The 14,810-nt window shown below is 46.2% G+C and overlaps 1 protein-coding gene and 1 non-coding gene across 5 annotated transcripts in view; one reads left to right on the forward strand and one right to left on the reverse strand.

Moving 5' to 3' along the window:
- Positions 1–14,810, reverse strand: part of CCND3 (cyclin D3) — a 98,450-nt gene that overhangs the window by 28,874 nt on the left and 54,766 nt on the right. For 2 of the 4 annotated variants that reach the window (XM_060615521.3, XM_060615522.3), the window contains exon 2: positions 4,804–4,883. The exons of the other annotated variants lie outside the window; for them this stretch is intronic. The gene's annotated coding sequence lies outside the window, so the exon portion shown is untranslated. The remainder of the gene's footprint in view (positions 1–4,803; positions 4,884–14,810) is intronic. 4 annotated transcript variants of the gene reach the window in all.
- Positions 2,168–2,240, forward strand: TRNAK-CUU (transfer RNA lysine (anticodon CUU)). Its single transcript has one exon. It is a non-coding gene; the product is annotated as a tRNA-Lys (tRNA).

The raw sequence follows: 14,810 nt of genomic DNA on the forward strand, positions 1-14,810 counted from the left end.
TTCCTCATTATGTGGCAAGTTTCTTAAGAGTTCTGATGCCCCTATGAGGACTTTAAGATACAAAACAGATGAACATAAGGAAGGGAAGCAAAAATAATATAAAAACAGGGAGGGGGACACAACATAAGAGGCTCTTAAATATGGAGAACAAACAGAGGGTTACAGGAGGGGTTGTGGGAGGGGGGATGGGCTAAACGGGGAAGGGGCATTAAGGAATCTACTTCTGAAATCATTGTTGCACTAACTTGGATTGGATCATTGTTGATGCTAACTTGGATGTAAATTCAAAAAAATAATTAAAACAAACAAAAAAAAAGAGTTCTGATGCCCCTGTTTCTACTCCCAGATGTGGATATCAGAATCTTTAAGTGTGGGGCCCAGGTTCTGTATGTTTGTCCAGGGCTGAGAGCTACAAGCTGGCCTCTAGCCAGGAATCACTCTCTCCTTCCCCTGTTGTCTAGAGATCTTCATACTGACTTTATCAGTCTATCGGTAAACTGCCCCTTAGTAGGCAGGTCTGTCTATCCCGTGATTGGAAATTCTCAGAGGGCCACCCTCCTCCTGGACGGAATGTGGTTCTTCCCCAGTCAACTCTATTGACTCAGGCTTCTTCGTCCATTAAAATAATCTCATTTTCAGAGAACAACCCAGAGCTTTCTAATTTATTAATTTATTCTATTCACTCATTTGCAGTTGCCCCCTTAAACTCTCTACAGCATGAATAATTGGGAATTCAGGCAAAATCTGGGGTGGGGCTAGAAGAAACGGAAAGAGAAATTCAGAGGCACCTGGGTGGCTCAGTGGGTTGAGGTACAACTCTTGATTTCAGCTCAGGTCATGATCTCATGGTCAGTTGTGAGATGGAACCTCATCAGGCTCTACCCTGTGAGCATGCTTAAGGGTCTCCCTCACCCTCTCCCTCTGCCCCTCCCCGGCTCAGTCTCCCTGGCACATGCACTCACTCTCCCTATCGAAAGAAAGAAAGCAAGAAAGCAAGAAAGCAAGCAAGAAAGCAAGCAAGAAAGCAAGCAAGCAAGCAAGCAAGCAAGCAAGAAAAGAAAGCAAGAAAGCAAGAAAGAAAGAAACAGAAGTTCAACACGAACTCACCCAGGTCTCCTCTAGGTATTAATAACTGCTCTATAATGAATAATAACAACACGAACAGTTAGATAGTAATCACTGTGTCAGGCATTGTTCTAAGTGTTTTACGTATATTAATTATTTTAATCCTCAAACGTACTGTTGTGCCCACTTCACAGAAGAGGAAAGTGAAGTGACTTACCCAAAGTCACACAGTGTAAAAGGTACAGGCAGGAACTTAACTCCAACAATCTGGGTCCAGGATCAGGATTAATAATTTAACATAAGGTAAGGAGTCTTGGGCTGGGTGGGCCAGAATCAGAGACCACTGAAGAAGGCGGCCCCTGATGCTGTCCCAGGCCTAGGGAGGAATCAGAAGGAGGAGGGACAAGTCCCAGAGAAACTAGACTGGGGGGGTGGGGGGGGGGTGGTCACAGCTGACCCCAGGCCAAAGGCTTCCTGGATTCCCTGGCAGAGTTATGAGGAACATGAAAGGGAAATTCCTCCAAGAAAAGAAAACATTTTTGAGGGTAGCTGGTTGTTGCTGTTGTTTTTTTTGTTTGTTTGTTTTGGGTTTTTTTTTTTTGTTTTTTGTGTTTTTTGTGGTTTTTTTTTTTTTGTTTTTTTTTTTTTTGCCTCATCTCTGATTTCAGACCCAGGGTTTCTTTGCTGAGTCACGGAGGACATTATGAAAGGCGTGGGGGCGGCACAGGACTGCCACCTCCCCATTCCCAGGGACAGGCTGGGGGCTTCTGCAGCCCAGCTAGCTCCCTGCCTCTGGAAGGTTGATGCCAGATCAACCTTCTAGAATGATCCCATTCTAGAAAAAGTTCACCAAGAAGAAGCAGTTTTTACTGCTTGTCGTCCTCGAATTCCCAGGAGTCTCCTCAATGAATAAGAACATTAATGAACACTTGAATCATAACGAAGTAATAAGTAAGTGACTCAACAAACATTTACCAATCCTCTTAATGAAGGCTTTGGAATCAGACACCCTGGGGTTTGGTTCCTGGCTTCTGCCACTTATGACCGTAAACAAGTGACAGAGTCTCAGTTTCTTCAGCTATAAAATGGGGACTTCTGGGGCACCTGGCTGGCTCAGTCGTTAGAGCATGAGACTCTTGATCTCAGGGTCGTGGGTTTGAGCCCCACGTTGGGCACAGACAATATATACATACATACACACATACATACATGCATCAAATGGGGATATTTATTTCAGCCTACAAGCTTGAGGTGAGAGGCAAATGAGGTAAGAGAGAGCAAAGCTCTTGGCATGCAGTGGACAGTCCACAAGTGGTATCTCGGGGTGCCAGGCACTGTAAAGGGCCAGAAAACAAAGAGGAATACAACTCAACCCTGTAGGAGTCTGCAGTCTGGCGGGAGGGGAACAGAGATGTAATGAATCCACACTGCCAGAAGCTAGAAGAGAAGCCAGTTCCTAAGGCCAAGGACACAGAGGCAAATGACAGCCACCAAGCCTGGGTGGGCACGCCCGGAAGTTCCAACTAAAGTCTCTGGTCCAGGGTTTCTCAGACAATCACCCGCAGCTCTGGGAAAATGCAGATTCCCATTCAACAGTTGTAGGTGGGGCCCAAGATTAGGTATGTCTCTCTCTCTCTCTCTCTTTTTTTTTTAGGTAATCACCAGGCCCAACGTGGGGCTTGACCTTCTGATCCTGAGATACCTGAGATCCTGAGCCAGCCAGGAGCAACCCAGTCCACCGGCCCCATTATGCACTTCGAACCAGCTCCCACAGCAGGTGCCAGACCATGGGTCACACTTTGAGTCCACAGCAAGGCAGTTTTAGCTGTTGTCACTCACCTACTTTTCTACTATTCTTTGTATCCATTTTAGGGCTAGCTGCTCCAAGTGACTTGCAGAACCCTGTTAACTAGACAGCTAACGGGGTCCCCCCATCTCCTCCCCCCAGATCTCAGAATCAGGCTCAGATACACCCTGCTGACTCTAATGACCACTAAGGTTCATATCCTTGAAGGTGGTTATTTATTCGCTGCCTTGAGCCCTCCCCTTTCCAGGCCAAATCATCCAAATGCTTCCTATGTTTTCACATCCGGTATTTTGTAATGAATTCCCTTGAAAAGGTCACAGACTTGTGAGAAAGGACTTTATTTATGAGTCTTTCAGTAACGTAACCATCCTCATTCCATCCTAGGGGGTGGAAGACAGAAGGGTGTACTAGAAAAGATGAGCATTTTTTGCCGATTTAACACAAGATTCTGATAACAAAGATAACACTTAGCTGACAGAAAATAGGGTAAGAAGTGTCACCAATTCAAAGATTATTTTCTTTAATTTTTAAAAATCTTTATGTATGTATGTATGTATGTATGTATGTATGTTTATTTTGAGAAAGAAAGAGTGAGCGTGTGTGCACAAGTGAACAGGGAAGGGGCAGAGAGAGAGAGGGGGAGAGAGACAATCCCAAGCAAGTTCCGCACCGTCCGTGCAGGGCTCGGACTCACAAACCGTGAGATGACCACCCGAGCCAAAATCACGAGTCGGACGCTTAACCAACCAAGCCACCCAGGGGCCCGTCAAAGATGAGTTTAGATGAATCGCTGTACCAGAAAACACGAAATGCCCTAAAATCTTATGGCTCATATATGGAAGAAACTTTGATGGAGGTTTTTCCAAAATTGACAATTATCCCAATATTTATAGGACATTACCAATAATGATGTGTAAAGCTGAATGAAACTTTTCCAGACTATCAATAATTTTTTTTTAAAAAACTTCCAATCAACTATGCTAGAGAAACACTGGGTTATCTTTTCTATTTGCTCCATGGTAAAGATTACAAAATCACTGTCATAGGAGAATGCAACCAAAGAGGATACAAAAGGTGTCATAGAGGAGCATCAAGCAGTTCACATAAATATTATGTTATTTTTCTGGATTTTGTGATGTTTGGGCTTTAACATTGTTTCCTAGTATGTTGTGATTTCATCACAAAATCTAAATAAATACGCACTTCGGTATCTTTAGTATTGTGATTTTGTACTGTCCTTCTTAAAGAGGGCCTCGAAAATTGCAGAAGCTTTAGACCCAACAAAATCTGAATCTACCCTGGGTATACTGGGAAGCATGTGGGCTCTGGGGTCAGACCTGGTCTTAAATCACAGATCTTGGGGCGCTGGGGTGGCTCAGTCGGTTAAGTGCCCGACTCTCGATTTCAGCTCAGGTCACGATCTCACAGTTCATGGGATCAAGCCCCGTGTCAGGCTCCGTGCTGACAGTGCAGCACCTGCTTGGGATTCTCTCTCTCTCCGACTGTCTCTGCCCCTCCCCCCACCACCCTCTCTCTCTCAAAACAAATATAAATAAACCTAAAAAAAAAAAAATCACAGCTCTGCCAGTTGCTGGCTGTGTGCTGTGTGGCCTTTGACAAGTTACTTAACTTCCCGGAACTGTCTTCTTCTCCTTTATCTAGAAATGGAATGGTAATATCTGTCTTGTAGGCTTCTCTGAGGGTTACATAAGATACTGCATGTAAAGTGGCTATTATGTGGCCATCACAATGACCTTGTGGTAAAGAGACAATAGAGACAGTGAGAGGTTCATTTGAGGTCACCCAGCTGAGGAGACGTACTTTAGAAAGAATCTGGATTTCAAGTTTATATTAACAATCTTCCTTTCTCTTATCTCCCACCCCTTTCAAGACAGGAAGTAAAAAGCATCCTGTATTATCACTGAGCTCACCCGCGTTCTTCACCAAAGAGAGGTCACAGAGCTTTTCGCCACCATGTAGAAATGTGCGATGAGCACCCCTCTGACAGAGCCTGTGGGAAATAATGAATCAGATGAAATTAAGAAATACTTGGCCTTTTGTTGAAATCACATATTTGGTTACCAGTTTTGTGTTCTCCTTTTTCTACCAACTCAAACAATCCCAAGATTCTTCTCTTTTTTTCCACAAACGTATGCCAGTTTATTCACAAGCATTGTCTCATTTCATGCTTGCAGTGGTCCCGCGTAATAAGCAGTTGTGACTCCCATTTTGTGGATGAAGAAACTGAGGCTCCGGGAGATACAGCACCTTGCCCGGATGTGACTCCTGGTCTGTCTCATGCCAGAGCCCAGACTTTTAATCATTGGGCCACACTGCCTTCCTGCCACTTGCCCCCACTTGTATTTTTCTGTACGGTGGGATTAGGATTTGGGTGTATTCTGGAATAGGCACGGACAATCAGAGGATTCTTGTGACTCCCTGTCTCCATGGACCTTAGCATTGCCCAGCCCCACCAAACTACTCCTATTTCTCTGTATCTGTCCTACTGGCACATGCTTTTGATCCCAATGCTCCCGACAGAGTAGAACAAAGAGCTGTTTGCCTCTCAAAGAACCACAGGGTGGACGTCATAAGACCTCGGTTCTAATCTGGTTGGTCCACCATTTTGCCCTTCGGCAAGTCTGCTGATCTCTCTGGACCTCGTCTGACGCACTTTAAAAATATGGTAGGAAAGAGATACTTCCAGGATCCTTTACTATCCCAACATCCTCTAAATGAGTCCATCCGGTAAACACACATGCAGGTAATGAACATGTTCCTGCTGATTTTCTGAAGATTCCCCTCCGAGAACTAGAGGGTCTTCTTTTTATAGTGCATCACGAAGGCTGCAAAGGAGATGTGGCCACAGAGTTTAGATAGCCCTGGCTCTGAATCCCAGCTCCACCAGTCCCTGGCTATATGGCCTTGGGCGAGCCCTTAACTTCCTGAAGTTTCCTTTTCCTCCTCCATAAGATGGTAGTTTCATAACGGTCCCCTTCCCAAAAGCTGTGAAGATACAAAAGATGAGGCCTGGAAAGGGCTCACTACCATGCTGGGGACTCAGCATATGGAGGCCATTATGGTCATCACTGTGTACGATGTGCTCAGGCCTCCTCTTCTGCTTTCGACCGGGGACATAAGAACCGAAGGGGGAACCTCAAAGACACACTGAGATGGAAGGGCCAAAGGAGCAAGGGACACGGGATGGACAGATGGTGTAACTCCAGATGGCTGCACATGGCTGATCTGGGGAAGAAAATGGCTCACCCTCTGCCCAGCCCCACCCGTGTGTATCTGGGCAATGTCAATGAGACACTGGGCTGGAAAACGCTAGAGAATGCTAAAATATCCAAAGTGGGAATTACAGATATTTCTGCAATGCATCCCCAATTTTCTATCTCAGCGGGCAATGCCAAATCCCTGGGCTACAGCACAGAGTCTGTTCTTTCCTTCTCTCCACCTGGCACCATTCCTAATCAGAATTTCATTCTCCATTCAAGCAGTCAACTCAAAGCCTCCAATTCTTCCAGCATCTGAGAGCTCAGCCCATCTGCTCTACATCCTTGAAAAGAAACAAATAAACTGATAAACCAAACAACATTCCTACCATTTCTCTCTTAAAAAACAAAACTTGGCATTTATTTCTAATATTGAAAAAATGGAAACAATCTAACTGTCCAACAATAGAGAATTCATCAAATAAACTGTAACCTTGTAATAGGTTATACCCTAATACGGTAAGGTACTATGATAGAATATCGTACTACATGACATATAATACCATATTACACATTACCACTGAATACCAAGGGCGACCACAGATGTAGAATGGAGTGGTGGTTACCAGTGTGAGCCCCGGAGGTGGACCGACCTGGGTCTGACCACCAGGTCCGTCATACACCAGCTGTGTGGCCTTGACAAGTCTTTCTCTGCCTTAGGTGTGCAACGGAAAAATGACAAGAATAATAAACAGAGTTCTGACCCCGCTGTCAGACTTCCTGCCTGGTTTAACTTCTGGCTCTGTCACTTCCTAATTGCTGTGCAGTCTTCGACAGGTTAATGAAGCCCTCTGTTCCTCAGTTTCCTCATCTGTAAATAGGGTCTACCACCCAGGGATTTTGGGGGGTGAGGATTAAGTGAGATAGCAGGTGAAATCCTTAGAAGAGTACTCTGCACGGCGGGTATGATGTTTATCATCCCCCTGCTGCCACACCACCTCTCTTGCCCGCCAAGTGATTCCTAAATATAAACGCACATCCAAACTGCCTAGAACATACCACCCTGAAAAAGAACACCTGAGCTCCTCCAGATGTGCCACATCAACCTGTATCCAGCCCACGTGGGCCCCTTGGCAGGGGTGTCTGTCAGAGGTAAGAACGGGTTAAGCAGGCACTGGCCCTCTTCCCTCTCACAGGAGCAGCTGGAGGGTGCTGGGGCTCGCTTTAGTCCGGTGGAAAAACAACAGCCTGAGCTCAGGGCATGGTGAACCACGTGATGGTGCGCGCTGCCCTTGAGCTTTACTGGAAACCCACCGGCTGTCTGCAGAGGGCTTCTGATGGAGGGTCCCAAGTGCCCCGGTTACCGCTCCACAACAGCCCGACTTAGCCGGGGGGTCACAGAGAGGCAGCCACCTGTTGAACCACAGCACAGTTCATTTCCCATCTTAGTTCTTCCTCTGGGTAAACCCTGGCACTATTATCAATTTAACCCTCAAAAGGGGGGTGGGTGGGTGGCCAATCTGCCATTTCTCTTGAGCCTAACTGTCAATTTCCCACGGTTCTTGACTCCCAACAGAACTAGGACAGTTCACATGTCCCGTTCCACTTTGCGAAGGGTTAATATACACATGATCCCGTTAGAAGGTGATGGTCATCATCTAATATGAATAATGCTTGGACAGGTTAGGATGCCCTTTCCCCTCCACTAACTGACCTCATCTTCACAAGAACACTGGGAGCCGAACTGGGGGAGCTCCAAGATAGGGGAAGAAGGTAAGGCCAATGGAGGTATGGAGGTATGGAGGTAACATTGCCAGCATGTTGCCTGGCAATACAAGGGTGGCCTGACCTCGGCAAGAGCTGGGCCTACCTCCTCAGTGTCTGAGGCTCCAAACTAGGACCTGCCAGCACGTCTGCAGGGGCCTCCGCTTCTGGGGGGAAACTCAAGGTAGACAGTGCCCTGACACAGAGACACATGCCACACAGCCGAGTCTAAACCCACCTGGGAGACACAGTGGACACAGTGGACAGGACAGAGGCACCTGGGGCCTCTGGCCAGCGTGGTCTGTCCTTGCAGGCCCTTCCCCAAGGGCAACCAGAGGCAAAGCAGAGGCGGTGTGGTGGGTAAGGGAGCAAAACTTAAGGGAGGGGGCCAAAAAGGTTCCTATGTTGGGGGCAAGGGCTGGGAGAGGTGACTTTTTCCACCAAAGGGAAAGTCACCAGGCCAGGTCAGGCCCCCTCTCTACTCAGTCGCCTCTTGCTTTTTTTTTTTTTTTTTTAAGTATCCACAGCTCATGGGCCTTTCTTTGTAGATGTGTTAGTTTTTGGTCCAGGGACAATCAGGTCTCGTGGTTTGGACGCCATTCTCTTTAAGGTAGCTGTGCACACCCCTGCTACACCCATTCTGCTTTGATCTCATGGCGAGCTTCTCAGAGTCTGACTTTTCTTTCCAGCTCTGGGTGTAGGTGAGGGGAGCGGGGACAGATGCATCTCCGTGGCTGCTGGATGGAATTATGACCCTCACTTTATGTATGAGGAAGCCGTGATAACAAAACCGTGCTTTGTAGATGAAGGGTGTCACACCATACGCTCCCTGGGGTAGACACCCCGGGGGGGGCTGATGTCAATAACACCTCCTGGCCCCGTGGCACGGAGCACAGAGCCTCCCCATCAGGAGCCTTCCGCACATGCCTGCACGTGGGAATCCAAGGATGGGTGAAGCTGGGGCCACGGGGCAGTGGTTCCTTGCAGGGTCTGCCTGCCAAGAGGGGATATTGGAAGAACTGTATGACAGTTGTAGGTGGCAGAACTGAGTGGAACCGCTCACATCGTTACCCAGTCCCCCACCTAAAAGCTCACATTTGCAGAATGACTCACTGGGATGAGGGGGTCCAAACTGTGGCCCTGAAGTAAGAGAATCTCAGGGTCAAAAGGGGATTCGAAGGCACCTACTTGCCTACCCAAATTATTCACTTTCCCCACAACCCTAGTTCCCAGAAATTTACATTTCAAAGACCAATAAAATTTCCCCCAAAATTTTGGAGACCAAAAAGTAAGACTATTGCCAAGTAAGGTTATTAGGGAAAAAACCTATAATCTATATATACCATATTTCATAAAACAAAGACTCCCTGAATACCAAACCCTTTGAGAAGACTCAGATTAAAGGATAATGCTTTCTTTTTAACCTAATCTTTAATAATAATAATAATAATAAAGTCTACACCCAACATGGGGCTTGAACCCTGAGATCAAGAGTCGCATGCTCTTTCAACTGAGCCAGCCAGGTGCCCCTAAAGGATAGTACTTTCAATGGAATGCATTTAGTTACACAAAAAAAACCCCAGTACATCCTCTGATGAAAACTAGTTTGGAATCACAGCCCTGTACCAGCCCCTCAATGATCCGTGCAGCACTTGCTAAATTTCTTTAGTGGTGGGAGCTCACCATTTCTGAGATGGCCCAACTTATTTTCCAAAAACTCTCACTACTAAGATTTTTTAAAGTATACAAATAGGACCACCCTGGTGGCTCAGCTAGTTAAGCATCCGACTCCAGCTCAGGTCATGATCTCTCGGTTCATGAGCTCAAGCCCCACGTCTGGCTCTGTGCCGACAGCTCAGAGCCTGGAGCCTGCTTCAGATTTTGTGTCTCCCTCTCTCTCTGTCCCTCCCCTGCTTGTGCTCTGTCTCTCTCTTTCTCTCAAAAATAAACATTAAAAAAATATACATATATATAGATATATTCTTTGTTTTAAATGTTTATTTATTTTGAGAGAGAGAGAGGGAGAGAGAGAGGGAGAGAGAGAATTCCAAGCAGGCTCCACACTGTCAGCACAGAGCCCGACACGGGGCTCCATCCCACGAACCATGAGATCATGACCTGAGCCAAAATCAAGAGTCAGACGCTTAACCGACTGAGCCACCCAGGTGCCCCAAGATACATTCTTATAAAAAATTAATCTGTTAGGGGTAATGTTTCAGTAACTTTGGTCCCTTCACTCTGCTCCATACTCTGCAACCACCTGCAGCACCAATTCCATTGAGGCCAGGTGAGTAGTAAGAATGACAGCTAAAACCCCAAGTGCCCACTATGAGCCAAACACTGCTATGGGGTTAATATGTATTCATTCAATTACTTCCTAGGCCAACCTCATGGGGTAGGTATAAGTATTATTCCTCCTTACGGAGTTTTAGGAAGCACAAAGAATAATTTGCCCAAGTAATGGCCAAGTTCACACTGCAGCTCCAGCAGCCAGGTTCCAGAGCCCATCCTTCTTTCTTTTTTTTTTTAATGTTTATTTATTTTTGAGAGAGAGAGAGAGAGACAGGATGTGAGTGGGTGAGGGCAGAGAGAGAGGGAGACACAGAATCCGAAACAGGCTCCAGGCTCTGAGCTGTCAGCACAGAGCCCGATGTGGGATTCGAACCCACAAACTGTGAGATTGTAACCTGAGCCGCAGTTGGATGCCCAAGTGACCGAGCCACCCAGGTGCCCCCAGAGCCCATCCTTCTTAACTATGGCACTTGTAGGAAGGCTTCCTGACAAATCCAATTTGAAGGCAAGAAATACATTCTTCACATCCCTCCTCCTCCCGTGGCCCCTGCCCCAGTTCAACTTCTCCTTCCATTTCCCCTGGATGGCCACAGTAAACCCAACCCGTATCCCAGCCTCCACTCTGCATCGAATGTACTCCCTCCAATCTCGCACACATTTAAGTTGCTGGTTTAAACTTATTCTCCACATAAAGGTAGTTACGCTCGATTAAAGAAAAGTTGGGAAATACAGAAAAGCAGAAAGAAAAGCAAAAAGAATCCAATGTTATTCATAGCCTTACCAACCACCAAAACCCCTCTGTGAACATTTTGATAATATTCCTTCCAGTCTCTCTTTTGTAATACATGAAGCCTTTTTATCCATACGTGAGATTTTTTTTTTCAAAAACTTGGCTATCACCACACTAAATCTATAATTTTAGTGAAGCTTGTGGGCATTTTTCACATTATTAAACAGAAAGCTGTTAATGTAAGGTTAAGCTCCGGTCATCTTAATTGTTGCTCGAAAATTTCCACAGCTCCTCCCATACCTATCAAATAAATTTCAGATTCCTTAGTTTGGCATTCAAGGCCTTTCCAAAGCTCCTCCCATTCCTATCAAGTAGATTTCAAATTCCTTAGTTTGGCATTCAAGGCCCTCTATAACCTATTGCAGTGTTTTTGTTGTTTTTAAAGATTTTAAAGTAATCTCTACACCCAACGTGGAACTTGAACTCGCAACCTTGAGATCAAGAGTTGCACGCTCCATAGACTGAGCCAGCCAGGAGCCCCTACTGCAGTGTGTTTTACCTCCCATTTTCCCATACCCTGGCCCCCGCCCCAACACACATTCTTAGCATATGGGATCTCCACTGCTTGACCTCTCCCTACACCCACCCGCTGGGCCTTTGCTGATACAAGTTCCAGATTTAAAGGACACATCCACTTTGATCGTTCTATGCTGAAAACGAACCCCTATTTCACCCTTTCCCTACCCCAACCTCCACCATCATTGGCTCAGGGCAAATACCTTGGAGTTATCTGTGACTCCTTTTTTTCTCACGGTTCCCAATTCCAATCCATTAGCAACTTCAATAGGCTTTGCCTTGGAATACTTCCCTTTGCAGCACCTGCCCCCTGACCTAAATTCAAACTGCCCGTATTTGTCACCCAGGCGAATGTAACAGCCTATATCTAGAACCTCCCTGCTTTTCACTCTGGTCTCCACGCACGCTGCTTCCGAGGCAGGAGTCAAAGGGTTCTTTAGAAAAGTGAATTAAGGGTGCCTGGGTAGCTCAGTCAGTTATGTGGCCAACTCTTGATCTCAGCTCAGGCCATGATCTCACAGTTCATGAGTTCGAGCCCCTCGGTGGAGCCTCACCTCAGGCTCTGCACTGGCAGCACTGAGCCTGCTTGGGCTCCCTCTTTCCCTACTCATATTCTCTCTCTCTCTTTCCCTCTCCCAAAAGTCTCCAATGGCTTCCCATCATATTTAGAATAAAATCCAAAAGGCTGAACCCCATCTCCTTGACCTCATTTATTACCACTTCTACTTTCCTTTACTACCCTCCAGCCACATTTGCCTCCTAGCGGTACCGGAAACTCAATAACCCATTCAGGTCTTAACTGCTTTGTACCTGCTACTTCCTTTGCTTGGAAAGCTCTTCCTCTAGGGCTGTGCTGTCCAGAATGGTGGCCACATGTATCCACTGAACACCTGAAACGTGATTGCTCTCAACTGAGATGTGCTTCTGAGTGTAAAATACACACCAGATCTCAAAGGCTTAGTAAAAACGATACAAGATATCACATTAATAATTTGTCTATTGGTTACATGATGAAATAATATTTTAGATGTATTAGGTAAAATAAAATGTTATTAAGGGGCACCTGGGTGGCTCGGTTGGTTGAGCATCTGACTTTGGCTCTGGTCATGACCTCGCGGTTTGTGGGTTCAAGCCCTGCGTCAGGGCTCTGTGCTGACAGCATGGAGCCTGGAGCCTGCTTTGGATTCCTGTGGCCCCCTCTCTCTCTGCTCCTCCCTAGCTCGTGCTCTGTCTATCTCTCTGTCTCTCTCTGTCTCAAAAGCAAATAAACATTTAAAAATATTTTAAAAAATAAAGTGTTATTAAAATTAATGTCACTTGTTTCTACTTTTTTTTTTTTAATGTTTATTTATTTGAGAGAGAGAGAGAGAGAGAGAGAGAGAGCAAGCAGGGGAGGGGTAGAGAGAGGGGGAGACACAGAATCCGAAGCAGGCTCTGTGCCGACAGCAGGGAGTCCGATGCAGGGCTTGAGCTCAGGAACTGTGAGATCATGACCTTAGCCAAAGTCGGACGCTTAACCAACTGAGCCACCCAGGTGCCCTGTTCTTTCTACTTTTTAAAATGTGGCTACAAGAATATTTAAAATTATACATGTGGTTTGCCTTGCATTTCTATTTGGCAAAGCTGCCCCAGGACACTGGTTCTCCACCCTGGCTACACATCGGAATCACCTAAAGAACTTACAAAATACCGGTGCCGGGGCTCCATCTCCAGAGATTCTGATTTGATTGGCTTGGAGTGTTGCCTGGGCGCTGAGATTTTTAAAAGCTCCCTCAGACGATTCTAATGTCCAGCTAGGACTGAGCACCACCACAGCTCTAGATATTCTCACGGATCCTCACTCAGGTCTCAGCTGGAACGTTACCGCCTCAGAAAGGCCTTCCCTGACCAGCCCCATTCAAAGGACTCCATCACGCCCAGGCGTTCACGTTCTATGCCCAGGTCCTGCTTTATCTTTCTTCATAATTTTCCCACGGTCAGACATTACGTACTCATTTGTTCAAATGCTTAGGGTGTGACCCCCTATCAGAATGTAAGCTCTCCAAGGGCAGAAAGTGTGCCTCACCTCTGCAGTGTTTTCAGTATCTAGAACAATGCAGAGCGAGCAGAAGCTTAATAATATTTGTTGCAAGAGGGGCGCCTGGGTGGCTCAGTCGGTTGAGCGTCCGACTTCGGCTCAGGTCATGATCTCACGGTTTGCGGGTTTGAGCCCCGGGTCGGGCTCTGTGATGACAGCTCAGAGCCTGGAGCCTGCTTCGGATTCTGTGTCTCCCTCTCCTGTTCCTCCCCCGCTGGTGCTCTGTCTCTGTCTCTCAAAAATAAATAAAAATGTTAAAAAAATTTTTTTAAATAATAATATTTGTTGAAAGAATAAATGAATGTTCAGGCCATGGATGGACCCACGAAGCTGAGGGCCCTGATTGCTGGTAGTAGCCACCAGTCATCAAGCTGGCCACATCTCAGCAAGTCACTATAAACAATGGCTATGTGACATGCTGGGCATCACCTAGCTTTATTCCTCTCTCTTATCCTCCCCAACTCCCTCCCTGTATAAATTTGATATGTTTCTGGAAGATAGTTGGACTGTAAGCACCAAACGTTTAGGGGCACTTGTGTGGCTCAGTTGGTTGAGTGTCTGACTTTAACTCAGGTCATGATCTCACGGTTCATGGGTTTGAGCCCTGCGTCAGGCTTTGTGCTGATGGCCTGGAGCCTGATTGGGATTTTCTCTCTCCCTCTCTCTCTGCCCCTCCCCTATTCTCTCTCTCTCTCTCTCTCTCTCTCTCTCTCTCTCAAAAATAAATAAACATTTAAAAAGTGTTTAAAAAAATACTTATATTTGGGGTGCTTGGGTGGCTCAGTCGATTGAGCGACTGACTCTTGATTTCGGCTCAGGTCATGATCTTGTGGTTCCTGGGATGGAGCCCAGGTCGGGCTCTGCACTCATAGCACGGAACCTGCTTGGGATTCTCTCTCTCCCTCTCTCCCTGCCACTCCCTTGCTCGAGTACACTTGCTCTCTCTCACTCTCTCTCCCTCAAAGTAAATTAATGTAAAAAAAACTCATATTATCAGCAAAACTAAAAGGCAACCGACAGAATGGGAGAAGATATTTGCAAATGACATATCAGATAAAGGGTTAATATTCAAAATCTGTAAAGAACTTATCAAACTCAACACCCCAAAAAACAAAGCATCCAGTGAAGAAATGGGCAAAAGCCATGAATAGACACTTCTCCAAAGAAGACATCCAGGTGGCTCACAGACACATAAAAAATGCTCAACATCACTCATCATCAGGAAAATACAAATCAAAACCACAATGAGATACCACCTCACACCAGTCAGAATGGCTCAAA

Source organism: Panthera onca, chromosome B2, assembly GCF_046562875.1.
Source record: "Panthera onca isolate mPanOnc1 chromosome B2, mPanOnc1 haplotype 2, whole genome shotgun sequence".
NCBI classification, from domain to species: Eukaryota; Metazoa; Chordata; class Mammalia; order Carnivora; family Felidae; genus Panthera; species Panthera onca.